Source organism: Ursus americanus, chromosome X (assembly GCF_024610735.1).
Source record: "Ursus americanus isolate L20-20 chromosome X, mUrsAme1.1.p, whole genome shotgun sequence".
Classification (NCBI taxonomy): domain Eukaryota; kingdom Metazoa; phylum Chordata; class Mammalia; order Carnivora; family Ursidae; genus Ursus; species Ursus americanus.
The window spans coordinates 39,098,331-39,111,555 of record NC_142164.1 but is presented as its reverse complement, the minus strand read 5'-3'; the positions used below and the strand labels follow the sequence as shown (position 1 = coordinate 39,111,555).

At 48.5% G+C, this 13,225-nt stretch overlaps 1 protein-coding gene across 4 annotated transcripts in view; it reads right to left on the bottom strand.

The window, feature by feature from the left end:
* Positions 1-13,225, bottom strand: part of TSC22D3 (TSC22 domain family member 3) — a 62,470-nt gene that overhangs the window by 47,431 nt on the left and 1,814 nt on the right. The window lies entirely within an intron of this gene.

The following is a 13,225-nucleotide window of genomic DNA, read 5'->3' as shown; positions in this document are numbered from 1 at the left end:
TCCACTATCCATATCTTAGGGCATCTTAGTGACTGGGGCCGTTCTGCCTTCCCTCGATACTGATTTGGGGTAAGACTAGCTCACTGAGGGGTACATGAGGTGCCCAGGGTTTTAACGAGGTGGCTTCTTTCTGCAGATCTCCTAATCCTAGCGGAAGCCCCCTTAGCTTGTGTTCTCATGGCTTCCTGCACCTTTCCTTCAGTATGATCAATTGTAATGGTACAGTTATTTATGTAATTATTATTTAATGTCTGTCTCTGCCACCAGATTGTAAGTTTCCTGCCACAGGGATCCTGCCTGGTTTGTTGGTTGCTGCTGTATCCCTCACGTCTAATCTTCCTCATGTGCGTGGAAAGAGGAATCCTCTTCTTCCACAAGTAGCTGGGGTGGGCAGTGTTCCTCTGATGCCCCTGGCAAAGGAGTTCTCCCCCAAACTGTTAGCCTGTGGAAGATGGGTACCCCACCGAGGCTAATTTGAGAAGGCTGTAGGACGCAGGAAGCTACCCTGACAGTTCTTGAGTCCATTCCCCCACCCCATTCCAGGCCCAGAAGAGTGCATGCCGGCTTTAATGACTGAGCACCAGTGGAGATTTCACATTTTTATTATGAAAGTATTTTTGTGAAAATACTTTCATATACCACACATGCACTCTGTTCTGACTTAGGAGCACCTGCTTCTGCCTCCTTTGCCTGTCTGTCCCTTCCTGTCCTTGGTCCTTATAACCGCCCCTCTACACCTTTACCCAGTTCTTTATTTCTACGGTCAGCACCTTCCCCACATTTACACATTATTAGAACACACCACGGTACTTTTATTTAGCTTCTCTGAATGCTTGTCGTCAGGAAGTTCTTCCTATTATCTAATCTCAGTTCTTCATGCTACAGTAGAGGCCTGTTTCCTCTTGTTTTGTTCCTCGTGTGGTTTGGAAGCAGCTAGTCACCATCTCTGAGTTGTGACTTCTCTTATATTTGAAGATCAACCTCTCTCTCTTCACCACCCTCCACTCCACCCTTAAACTCCTCTTAGATCAATCATCTTTGTTCCATTAGCCTGGCCCCATAGCCCCCTGAAGTCCCAGGTTTATCTCCTGCGGGCTAAATAAGTCTTGTTGGCCTTATCTGGACCCTTCACAATTAGAATCCCTTGGATCACGCTGACTCTCAGCTGTCACTCGCCTTGCTGTTATGGTGGGACCAGCCACTCTCAAAAATGAAAGCTGTTTGGAGTCCCTTGATCAACTTTGCCCCTCTCCGAGGTGTAGCCTCCCTTTCCTTCTGCATTCAGGTTGTTTTTCAGCCTGGATGAATATCTGACATTTGCAGCCCAGAAAATTTACACCTCGGGCTCCAGAAAGGAGTGCAGCCTGAAGCTCTGTGTCCCACTGCCTCTGTACAATGAGAAGCATTCATAACTCAGAAGGAGGCCCACAAAGAGAAAGGAAAAGCCAGACGACCCTCCCCTTTCTTTTTTCTTTACAGTAAATAATTTACAAAACCAAATTTTCCTCCCCACAGGCTATACCCACTTTATCACCGGTCCCCAGGACCAGCCTTTACACATTTCCATACTGTCATGGACTATTTTTAGCAAAGGATGACATTAAGTACTAGTCGCCCCGTGGGCTTCCAACTCATCTCTTCCTCTTGTCAGAATGCTGTTAGTCCCCCTCGTTTGGACCTGACAGCCACTCATGGCCTAGAGATGTTTCCGAGGGTGTGAGGAGCTACCTCACGGTACAACTCCAGGGGCGCCTTCGCAAGTCCTCGGCCTAAAAATGTCTCCTTTGGCCTGGGTCTGCCGATTAGAACTACACTGGGGCTGATGATTTCAATATTAGAGATGCAGCCCCTCAGCTCAGGTATCACTTCCTCAGGTAGCCTTTTCTGGGCCTTCGTTAAACTCTCTGACAGAAGCTTGTTCCTTTTCCCTCTTACCCAGTTTGTAATTGGTACCTTCATTAGTGTGACTGGTTAATGTCTATCTCTTGCACTCTGCTGATTATTCCATGATGCCTGTGACTGCATCTCTTCTGAGTTTCCTGTTCGATTCCCAGTGCCTAACACTGAGCCTGGCCCAGGGAAGGTGTGCAAGAAATATGTTTTGTTGACTGAATCTGTTCATGAGTTTAAATGTGAATTCCCCAGAGCACTGATGGGAAAGGGTATGAGTGTGAGTGCCCAGCGTACTAGCTGGGGGAGAGGGTCCCAGAAAGCAAGGGCGGAGTGCTGCTCTGGTCAGGTGACTTCCTTCCCCAGGTGACTTGAGGCTGGCTCCTTTTGCTCCCCCAGCTCCTTCTCCTATCAGCTTGATGCTTCCCTCCTTCCTTCGCATTACCCCAGGGCCTTCACTGGTAGGGCATCTGGGAAAGAAGGATCTGAGCAAGGTGCAAACAAAGCTAAAATGGCCTCCTACAGGGCTGCCAGCAACTTTTGTCCAAAGACACATGGGCAAATCGTGTATATATTCTCATGGCAGCACCTTGACTTGTCCCTGGATATGTGATCCACCTCAGGAGGGGCCTGGTGGAGATGAAGGCCAGGGGTGCTGAGACATGAAGCCACCTGCCCCCCAGGCTCCTCTGGTGCCCACCCTCGACTGCCCTCCCAAGCTCAACCCACCTGGTTCCCATAAGCTTTCTCCAGGCAGAAAAGAGAGGTGCGCCTTCCTGCTCCCAGGCCCCAAAAGCCTTCACCTACCCAGGGCTAGCCCAGGTCCCCGAGGGTACTAGAGGCCAGCTTGCCCGGAGTCAAAGAGGAGCAATGAGAGGAGGGCCAGAGTGGGCCCTCCTCTGGTTCCTGAAGCTTGGTGACTCCGGCTTTCAGTCCAGGAAGAATAGAAAGTGTTCTTGGCTGCTGTCCCCACTCCAGGCCAGCCCCTTCCTACCCATGATCCCTGCTCCACTGGCAAGGATCCCCTCCCCTGTCCCAACCAGAGAGCCCTGCAGCTGCTTCCCACCATGCCAAAGCCAACCCATTCTTATGGCCCTGCTGGAAGCCACAGCCTAGAGAGACTCTCCCTTCCTAGTTTGCTTTGGCACCGCCCAAGCTCCAGCCCTGCGGACCCAGGGCGCAGCAAGCTTAAGGCCTTTCCCGCAAGGAGCAGGAGTCCCTAGCCGGGCCTGCGGTTGCCTTAGTGGAACTGCTTTGTCCCCCGCTAGCCTTGGGGACAGCTTCTCCACCCCTCCAGCTACACTCTTAGCTCCCCAGGCCCCATCCTGGCCCCTGCCACCTTGCCTGTCTTCTTCAGTGCTAAGTAGGGTAGGCACTCAATAAATCCACAGTGGGTGCTCGATCAACAGTGGGCCCTTGGTCAATAAATGATGGCCTGATTGACTAAAGCACTTGGTCACTCAGTCCAAGGCCCAATGAGGGGCTGCCATCATTCATTTCTCTGTGCACCTGGGTAGGAAGACTATGTTGCCTTCAGACAGAGCAGAGCTTTTTCTTAGTCTTTCTTTCTTTCTTTCTTTCTTTCTTTCTTTCTTTCTTTCTTTCTTTCTTTCTTTCTTTCTTTCTTCCTTCCTTCCTTCCTTCCTTCCTTCCTTCCTTCCTTCCTTTCTTTCTTTTCTTTCTTTCGTCAATAAATGATGGCCTGATTGACTAAAGCACTTGGTCACTCAGTCCAAGGCCCAGTGAGGGGCTGCCATCATTCATTTCTCTGTGCACCTGGGTAGGCAGACTATGTTGCCTTCAGACAGAGCAGAGCTTTTTCTTAGTCTTTCTTTCTTTCCCTTTCTTTCTTTCTTTCTTTCTTTCTTTCTTTCTTTCTTTCTTTCTTTCCTTCCTCTTCTTTTTTTTTTTTACAGCAATGGACTCTGAACTAGAAGGGCAGGGGGATAAGGAGAAGCGAGGGGCTCAAAGCCCAGGAGAGGGGGGGTCTCAAGAAAGGGAAATTCTGTACCTTCACCTCAGGCTCCCCAATATTGACTAGATTCTGGCTGGGATCTGGGGTACTTCCAGGGCCCAGCTCTCCTGAGCCCTGAGATGATGGTCTTAAGCCTGTCTAAGGATTCCGGAGTCTGAGCTTTGGTTACAACCATGTCTGCTGGTAATTTCCACACCACTTTTCTTTTTACTTTGTTTCCCTGTTTCTTCCTCTTTTTCTCTAACCAGAGAACAGTGTCCCCAACTACCCTCAGCCTGTGAGCCATTTACCCACTGGCAGCACAGTGGGATGGGCTCAGGCAAAGACAAGGGAAGAGCAGAAGAGGAACTCTCGGTTTAGTCACAAACTTGGAGCCAAGGGAATATTAGATTGATTGGCCTATTCTGTGTTGTAGATAGTCAAATGAACTTACTAGAGAAATATGTCAGAGAATTCAATAAGCCTGACTTTGCTGGGGGCTTGGTTGCACCAAGCCAGGTAATGTAATTTTCTGAATAGGACAGGAAGAAAGAAAGCTAAGAGTCCTTGTGAATTCAGGCCAGCCTGGGGACTTTGAGGCTTCATGGAGAATGGGCTGGGAATTGGCCTTCTTTTAAACGGCTCCCCCAGCTTGTAGTAAACTATTCTGTGTGGGGTCCCAGAGCAGTCCCTGAACCAACAAGCAAATACAAAAGGAACAGGGACTTCTAAGACCTGTCCTGGGGCCCCTCCAGATGCACCAGGTTGTCTCTTTAGCAATGTAGGATTGGGTGATAGAAGAAGTCGCCCTCCCTACCCTCCACCCCCTGCCCCGCCAAATGCCCCAAATCACGCGACGCCCACAGCAGTTCACCTGCCTGCTTACATGTGCTGCTGAGTGTGGGGGCTTCAGGGGGGATCACCTTTGCAACCTGGTACTTGCCTCTAAGCACACTGCTTTCCTGACACCATAGGGAGAGCAGGCTTTTCCTTTGGAAATAGGATGAGCTCTGTAGACCCCCAGCAGGCTTCTGAATGTCTGGCCCCAGGGAAGCCTGCCACTGAACAAGCAGAAGCTTGATGCCTCAGTAACCTGGCTCTGTTACATAAGGCACTATGCGAGATAATGAGTCAGGGCCCTCAGGCTGGCCTAGGCCCAGCCTAGTCTGGGAGTGAGGCTAAGCAAGGTGAGGGAGGGTGGGAGGGGGGGTGGGTAAGCAAGGAAAGAGCCGCTGGAACCACTTCCCTTCTTCTCACCCCCTTCTTCCTCAAGGATAGCAGGCGTAGCCAACCAACGGTCTAGACCGCTCTGACGGGAATCCCAGCCAGACCCCTAAGCTGTGAGCAGCTGCTCTCCATCTCCCCTGAAGAGAAGACAAGAGGAAGTGGGTTGAATACCCAAGGCTATTTCGTGAGTAAATTCTTCCTTCGAGGAAGGATGGGGAAGGTCCCTGTGGGGTTCTGTCCACAGGCAGGGCCCCGACTTCAGGCCGGGCCTATTTGAGGAAAGTGGCTTCCAAGAGAGGAAGGCTGACAGTGTGCCTGGGGCATCACTGACCAAGCCTGCTTCCAGCTCTTGTTTCTCCTTGGGCTAGTGTCTGTGCCGTGGGAAGCTTCCCATTTGGTCTCCCATGCTGGCTGGGATCTCACCCCACTTACACTATTTCCAAAAGGGTAACAGCCACTTTGGGGCAGGGACCTCCAGCTAGAAGGTACAAGTGAATTTGCCTTGCTCACTGATAAGATTTCCTCCTGCCTCGATTAGCATTTGGGAAACTTGCTGTCTACTCTCCCAGACCCCTATCTTATTCCCAGCCCAACTCCTTCATCCAGCTCAGTGTCGGCATGGTAGACAGTGGCTGCCCTAAGCCCCTGCCATGACTCCTCATGGAATCTGCTTTGAGGCTAGGATCTAGCCTTCTGGACCTCACGCAGATTCCATTAGCCCACAGGGTTCTATGGAAGGCCCGCTCTGCCAAAGCTGTGGTCTTACAGCGAAGCCCTAACCCTTGTCCCATTATTGCAGACATTGGAACAGCACAACATGTCCTGGGCCATTATTGCTGTCTTCATCTAAAAGGGAAATTTCGTCTTTTTGACCCCTGTGGTCATGGAATGCCTTCCCTTGAGTGCACAGAGCACACAGAGTGCTCCACTAAATGGGCCCAAGCTTCAGTCCCACTCAGCACGTTGGCTTCTCCAGGGCTCGAGAGGCGATTGCATGACACCAACCAATTTATTATGTAAACCCAGCCAGCCATGGCAGATTATGGCTTTGTAGTTATCTTGAGGGATGCCTTACATAAGAGGAGAAAGTTCAGGTAGGAGCAGCATCGTGATGAGCAAACACAGCACAACGGCCACCACCAGGTGCGGATAGACAGGGCTAGCCTTGCTCGCCTCCACCAGCCCACAAGGTGGGGGCAAGTGCTCTGCTGGGCTCCATCACTCAGAGGATGGGAGACCCTGGCAGCCTTGGCCAGACTCATCTATCTCCATTTACCCAGACTCCCTGGCCTTCAGGACCTGTCCTGGAAAGGAGCCAACACTCTACCTGGAATTGAGAGCTTGTTAGTTTATCTGGAAGTGCAAATACGAGCAGGAGTGTTAACCTTCTCTTCAGGCAGGGAGGGAAAATAAGGTCACCCTGGGAAGAGTTCTTTTCTGAGGTGTGGGCTCACATGTGTCCATTCCTGGTAAAATTCATGCTCTGTTCTTACCATTTCCTTCCTTCCTCCCTCCCTCCCTCCCTCCTTCCCTCCCTCCCTCCCTCCCTTCCTTCCTTCCTTTCTTTTTCTTTAAAAGATCTTATTTATTGGAGAGAGAGAGAGAGAGCACGTGCACAAACAAGGGGGAAGGGGCAGAGGGAGAGGGAGAGGGAGAAGCAGACTCCCTACTGAGCAGGGAGCCTGACTCGGGGCTCGATCCCAGGACCCTGGGGTCATGACCTGAGCCAAAGGCAGATGCTTAACCGACCGAGCCATCCAGGTGCACCCCCTACCATTTTTCTTTAAGAGCACAAACCTGCTAGCTACACCTCTCCAGCTCTCATGCTGCCCAGAGCCCCATGCTGCAGTGGGCCTTCCATGGATGCCAGCCTTGCCTCTCTACCTCCCTTCTCCAAACTTGGCCTTCCCACGTGTCATTCCCATAGAACCCTACTCCCAGTGAGTTGCCTTCTTGAAAGAAGGTCTGATAAATAAATCCACACAAAGTAGTCAATGATAAGTAATAATGTCACATGTGGCTAAAAGGTATGGTAGGCCCTGGCCATTCATGAAAGGGGCACCCTAAAACCTTTGCCAGCCTGGATTCATGAGCATCCAGAAAGCCCATCATTTTCCCTACAAAAACTTCTCTTTCCATCACTTCGTTAAACTTTTTAGCTTTCTTTTCATTGTAATCACCAGCCCTAGCAGCTGACTGGGGGAGGGGGTGTTCTCCCCAAAGAGACAGGGACTCAAAAAGATGCGTGTATGCCAGCGTGCATGGCAGCATTTTCCACCACAGCCAACAGGTGGAAGTGACCCATGTGTCCGTGGACGGATGAGTGGTTCAACAAAATGTGGTTGATCCACACAATGGAATATTATTCAGTCATTAAGAAGGAATGAAGTACTGTCACGTGCCACAACGTGGGTGAACCTTGAAAACCTTATACTAAGTCAAGGAATCCAGACCCAAAAGGCCACACAATGCATGGTTCTACTTACAAAAAATCCCTAGAGCTGGCAAATTCATAGAGACAGAAAGTAGAATAGAGGTTACCTGGCGCTGCGGGGAAGGGAGGATGGGGAGTCAGTGTTCAATACGTACAGAGTTCTGTTGGAGCGATGACAGAGTTCTGGAGATGGAGGGTTGCACAAGCTCGCAAATGTACTTAATACCACTGAACCGGCTGCTTCAAAGTGGTTAGAATGGCAAATTTTATGTTATATACGTTTTTCGGCTATATACGTATATATTACTTACATACTTCATATACGTACATAAAACACCTATATATCATATATACATATGATTTATGTATATTATATACCTATACCAGCAAAAGCCTCTTAGCACATGAAATTCACATCCATGCCTCAAGAAAGAGACAATTTCTTACATGTCAAGATTCTCATGAGGCATCCAACCCATGACAGTTAAGTTCGCAGATGCATTTGTCATGTTAACAGGGAATGTGTCTTAATCCAAGAGTGCTTATTCTTTGTCAGACCACTAGGGGCTCAGGAAATAGTTATTTTAAATTACCTTGGGCAAGGGAAGGACTTTCGAAGCTTGATATCAAAAGCGAAAAAAATCACAAAGGCAAAGAATGACAGGCTTAACCACATAGAAATCCAAAACCTCACTACAGGAAAAAAACCCCTCCATCCTCAAAATCAAATGGCAAATTAGTTGACAAAGGGCTGCAATCTCGAATTCGGGGTTTCTCACGGTGTGGTCTGCATACCACTGGTGCCATGAAAGAGGGGTTTTACATGGTACACAGATGTCGAACTGGATCTTAGAGTATGACTTTAGACACTACAGCAGGCGGGTAGGAGAGTCGTTTTGCGCCTCAAATCACACCATGTAAGTGGCTACGCCCTCAGAGGTCAAATGCAGGAACATACACTTACAAAATCATTCATTCTAAGACTCCCTTAGAGAAGCCCAAATAATTTGTTTTTTTTTTTTTTTAAAGATTTTATTTATTTATCCGACAGAGATAGAGACAGCCAGCGAGAGAGGGAACACAAGCAGGGGGAGTGGGAGAGGAAGAAGCAGGCTCATAGCGGAGGAGCCCGATGTGGGGCTCGATCCCATAACGCCGGGATCACGCCCTGAGCCGAAGGCAGACGCTTAACCGCTGTGCCACCCAGGCGCCCCAAGCCCAAATAATTTGTATACGAATTTTTCTGGGAAACCTGATCTCTGAATCTCTATCTTTCCCCTTGCTGCTATATATCAACTCAATAGGAAAGTTAAAGGAACTAGCACACGCAAAGCAATTCGACATTTTTGCTATTATTACTTTCTGAGCATCTAAGTGAGGGAACCAGTTGTTGCCAGCTAGAAGGTTAAAGGAAGACAACGAGGACTTTTAGAGCCGGAAGCAAACTCTAATTCAGAGTGTTTCAGGCCACACCAGGCAGGTGCGCTTGGGGGCCACAGGCAGAACAGAGCTGATTGAGACGCTTTGGATAAAATCTTAGAACTATATTTGAGGTTACAACATCAGTGACAATAACAGACTGGCAAAAGCTCTCGTTCCAGCTCGCTACACCTTACTGATCAGAGAATTAAGGCCCCTCACATGTCAACTTTGCAAGTTTTTTTATGGGCTACATTTATTTTATTTTAATTTTTTAAAAGATTAATTTATTTGAGAAAGAGACAGAGAGGAGGAGCAGGAGGAGGGCCAGAGGGAGAGGGAGAGGGGAAGAGAGAATCTCAAGCAGGCTCCATGCCCAACTCGGCGCCCGACATGAGGCTCCGTCTCAGGATCCTGAGATCATGAATGGAGCTGAAATCAAGAGTCAGATGCTTAACTGACTGAGCTGCCTGGGTACTCCATATTTTATTTTATTTTATTTTTTTACATTTTTTTAAAGTAGGCTCCATGCCCAGTGTGGGGCTTGAACTCATGACCCTGAGATCAAGAGTTGCATGTTCTATTGGCTGAGCCAGCCAGGTGCCCCTCATAGGCTACATTCAAATTGGAAATTTTAGCTGTTTGCCCAGTATATTCTATCTGCCTCCTAAGTTTTCCAGTTTTAGAAGCATATTCAAATGATAAGGCAGTGTCCCTGAATAAAAGGGTGACCAACCATCCCAGTTTCCCTGGGACTGTCCTGGTTTGAACATTGAAAGTCTTCTTTCCCCAGACTGGAGGGTCGGTCACCCTACCTAGTAAGGACATTTTAACCACTTGATTAGTTTCTGGGCTAATATTTACCTCTGCTTAACAACTCTTTCTTCGCAGACAATTCTTTACTGTCTGATTGATCTTAGGCGGAGTTTTGGCTTTGCTCTTTGTTGTGAGGCATCAGGCAAGTTACTTAATTTTCCCAAGCCTCAATTTCCTTTATTATAAAATAAAGAAGGGTGACAACAGTACCCATTTCATTGGGTTGCTGTAAGTATTAAGTGAGATTATGCAGATAGAATGCTTAGTACATATTGTAAACGCTCAATAAATGTTAGCTATTAATCTGTTGTTAGTTACCTAACACGAGATTGAAGGGATGGTATTTATTTATTTATTTTGAAGATTTTATTTATTTATTTGAGAGAGAGAGAGAAAGCACGAGGGGGGGGAGGGTCAGAGGGAGAGGGAGAAGCAGGCTCCCCGCTGAGCAGGGAACTCTGAGGATGTGGGGCTCCATCCCAGGACCCTGAGATCATGACCTGAGCTCAAGGCAGCCGCTTAACCGACTGAGCCACCCAGGCGCCCCTAAGGGATGGTATTTAAAACACATCTTCCCCTGGGGCACCTGGGTGGCTCAGTCAGTTATGCATTTGCCTTTGGCTCAGGTCATGATCTCAGGGTCCTGGGATCCAGTCCCACATCAGGCTCCCTGCTCAGCAGGGAGTCTGCTTCTCCCTCTGCCTCTCCTCCCCGCTTGTGCGCGTGCTCTCTCTCTTTCAATCTAAATAAATAAATAAAATCTTAAAAAAAAATAAAACATATCTTCACTTTACCCAGTATTTTAGAGGGACCTTTATATACCAACAAGCTGCTTGCCCATTACCATTGATTCGTAGGTATATACACAGCACCGTCCATCAGGACTTCTACCAGGCTAGAAGTAAATGCATGTAGCTCAAACAACAGAAATCATACTTAAATATTAATAAGGATTTTCCAAGACTAGTTTAAAGTTGTAAAATCTTTACAGAGGACCACACCAATAATTAAGCAGTCATCTGGTTAAAAAAAAAACAACAACAACAGTTATTGCGTACTGGCTATCTAACAAGAAGCCTAGGGAAAACTAAGTGAGTGTAAAACACGGTCCTACCCTCAAATTGCTTACACTCTTGTGTTCCAAGGATTCCAAGAACGAAGCCAGGAGCAGGCGCAGGTCAAAGTAGACAAACCAGATAGAAATGAAGAATGTGCCCCGCCCTTCCTCCCTAGAAAACAGGAGCCCTGGCAGCAGAAGAGTGGGCTGCAGGCAGAGAGGCGAGAGAGTAACTTTTCTAGAAGAGGCAGCCTTGAAAGTCAACAAATTAAAGGAAAAGGACACCCAGGCAGTAATTTGAAATATCAAATCATTAAATGGAACCGAAGTAAAAGGGATGGCTGAGTTTTGAAGACAGATGCCCAGGGAATAAATGAAGTAAGAAAGAGGAAATTTTCACTTTGGAGAAGGCTGCCCAGCAATAACGGTCTCCTATGTTGCTAAGGAGCATGTCATTCTGGGCAAAATCTAAACCACATTCAGAATCTCCAATCTCTAAGGTCCTAGGAAAGGTCAAGGAAAATGAGACAATGCTTCATCCTTCTAGAACTTTAGGGCTGTTACCACAGGACCCTGTCACTGCCCAGCCTCACGGAAGCCTGAGGGCTTGCTGGTTTGTTGCTCAGCTGTTTGGGACACTGAGTTGCTCTGATTCCAGGAGGCACAGTATTCAGGTACACCTTCTCAACCATTTGCCCTGCTCCCTCAACCAATGCCCTCAGCGCCCCCAGCCCCAACCCATAGTATTTTCAGGCTTTGCCAAGAACCAAGCATCAACAAGCAGGTGTCCATGGTAGTAGGTGACATAGGAGGTTTTTCCATTCAAGAAACCCAGACAACCAGAAAGCATCCCAAGGTGTGGCACAAGCCAACACTGATCTCAGGCTCTCAGCCTTACACCTCGCTCACCTAGGCTGACAGTCCTAGGTCTTGGACTTAGGAACCAGAGCCGAGGAAGAGGAAGCGTTCCCTCTTATACTTCAGCAAGGCCATTTCGAGGCAGTTTCTCTCCCCCATTGAAAGAATACAAATGCTACAGGCGCTCTTTCCAGGTGTTTCTGTCACCCCTCCCCCTCCACCACTCTCCTACCCTTTGGAGCGGGATTGTTAGGAGCCTGTTAGGGCTTTAGCTGGGCAGGGGCTGCGGCGTCTGTGGTGTGAATACACTTGTAATCTTCCACCAGAAACGAAGATTCCCTGGAAACCTGTTCCGTATCTGGCTTGGTTTCTTTGAGACAATTGCCGCCTCACGTGAAACAATTAACGAGAAAGGGCTTTGATGGCCTGGAAAATGCTTGAGAAATACAACTTGTTATGATAATGCTAACGAAGTCAGCAGCCCTGCTTGTGGGGCTGTGGAGGCAAACCTGGCCTTAGCACCAACTGAGGGCAGTTCCTGCCAATGGGATTGCTTTGACAATTTCCTATGTGTGCTTCACAGAGCCACCCAATGATTCAAATATCCTCTGGGTGCTCAAAATTACTTATTACGTTGGCCCAATACACCACCTGCGACCTGAGATCTCAGAACTACAAGGAACCTTAAGAGACCAGAAAGATCAGGGAACTTGCTCAGGTTCACACACGGAGATAGAGCCATAACTAGTACCACAACCCTGGTCTCCCACAGCGAGGTTCTCCTTCTCTTACATAACCTTTATTGTTAAGAGAGAATAAGATCCACCCCTATACATGCCTGCTTACACACACACACACACACACACACACACACACACACACACACATGCGTGAGTGCGCGCATCCCCCCTGCCCCAGCGTCCTGTCCTGATGGTTCTAATACCAACCCCAGGGCTGGGTTTCCTGCTTCCCCTGCCTCAAAACTGCCTCAGTTGTCTCCCCGCTACCAAGACTAGCTCTTACCAGAATGTCTTGGACTGGAGGACAGCAGCCACCTTGGGTCTTCCCATTGTGTTTCTCCCCTCCCCCTCCCTTCCTTGCCCTTCAATAGGATTTCTAGAAAGTCTGACCCGCACTCCAACACAGGCCTGTGGAAACAGCGGTTCATCCACCCACCAGTCCCAGGATGTTCTCTCTGGGGCTGCTTTTAGCCATCACTGGAAGTTGAAGGCCATGATCCATGGAGGAGGTGGGGGTACCCCCAACCAGAGTCTCAAAAAATTCTCACACATGTGTAATTTTTCTTATTCTTAGCCCTCCCCCACACCAGCAGCAGCTTAATTTGTCTTGACATTTTGCTTGCCCTCGCTGTCAGTCAGGGCCACTAAGTAATTTAAAAACCCTTGCAATTTCAGTCCTAGTTTGCACATTTAGAAATGGGCTTCTGAAAAGGGTGCAACTCGGATCCCGGGAGCATCCCGCAGCAGAATCTCCAAAACGGTGGCAGAAATGTGCGCATTTGAGGACGGGGTGCCGCTGGCTACCCCCAAACCAATCTAGGGCTCTGCCC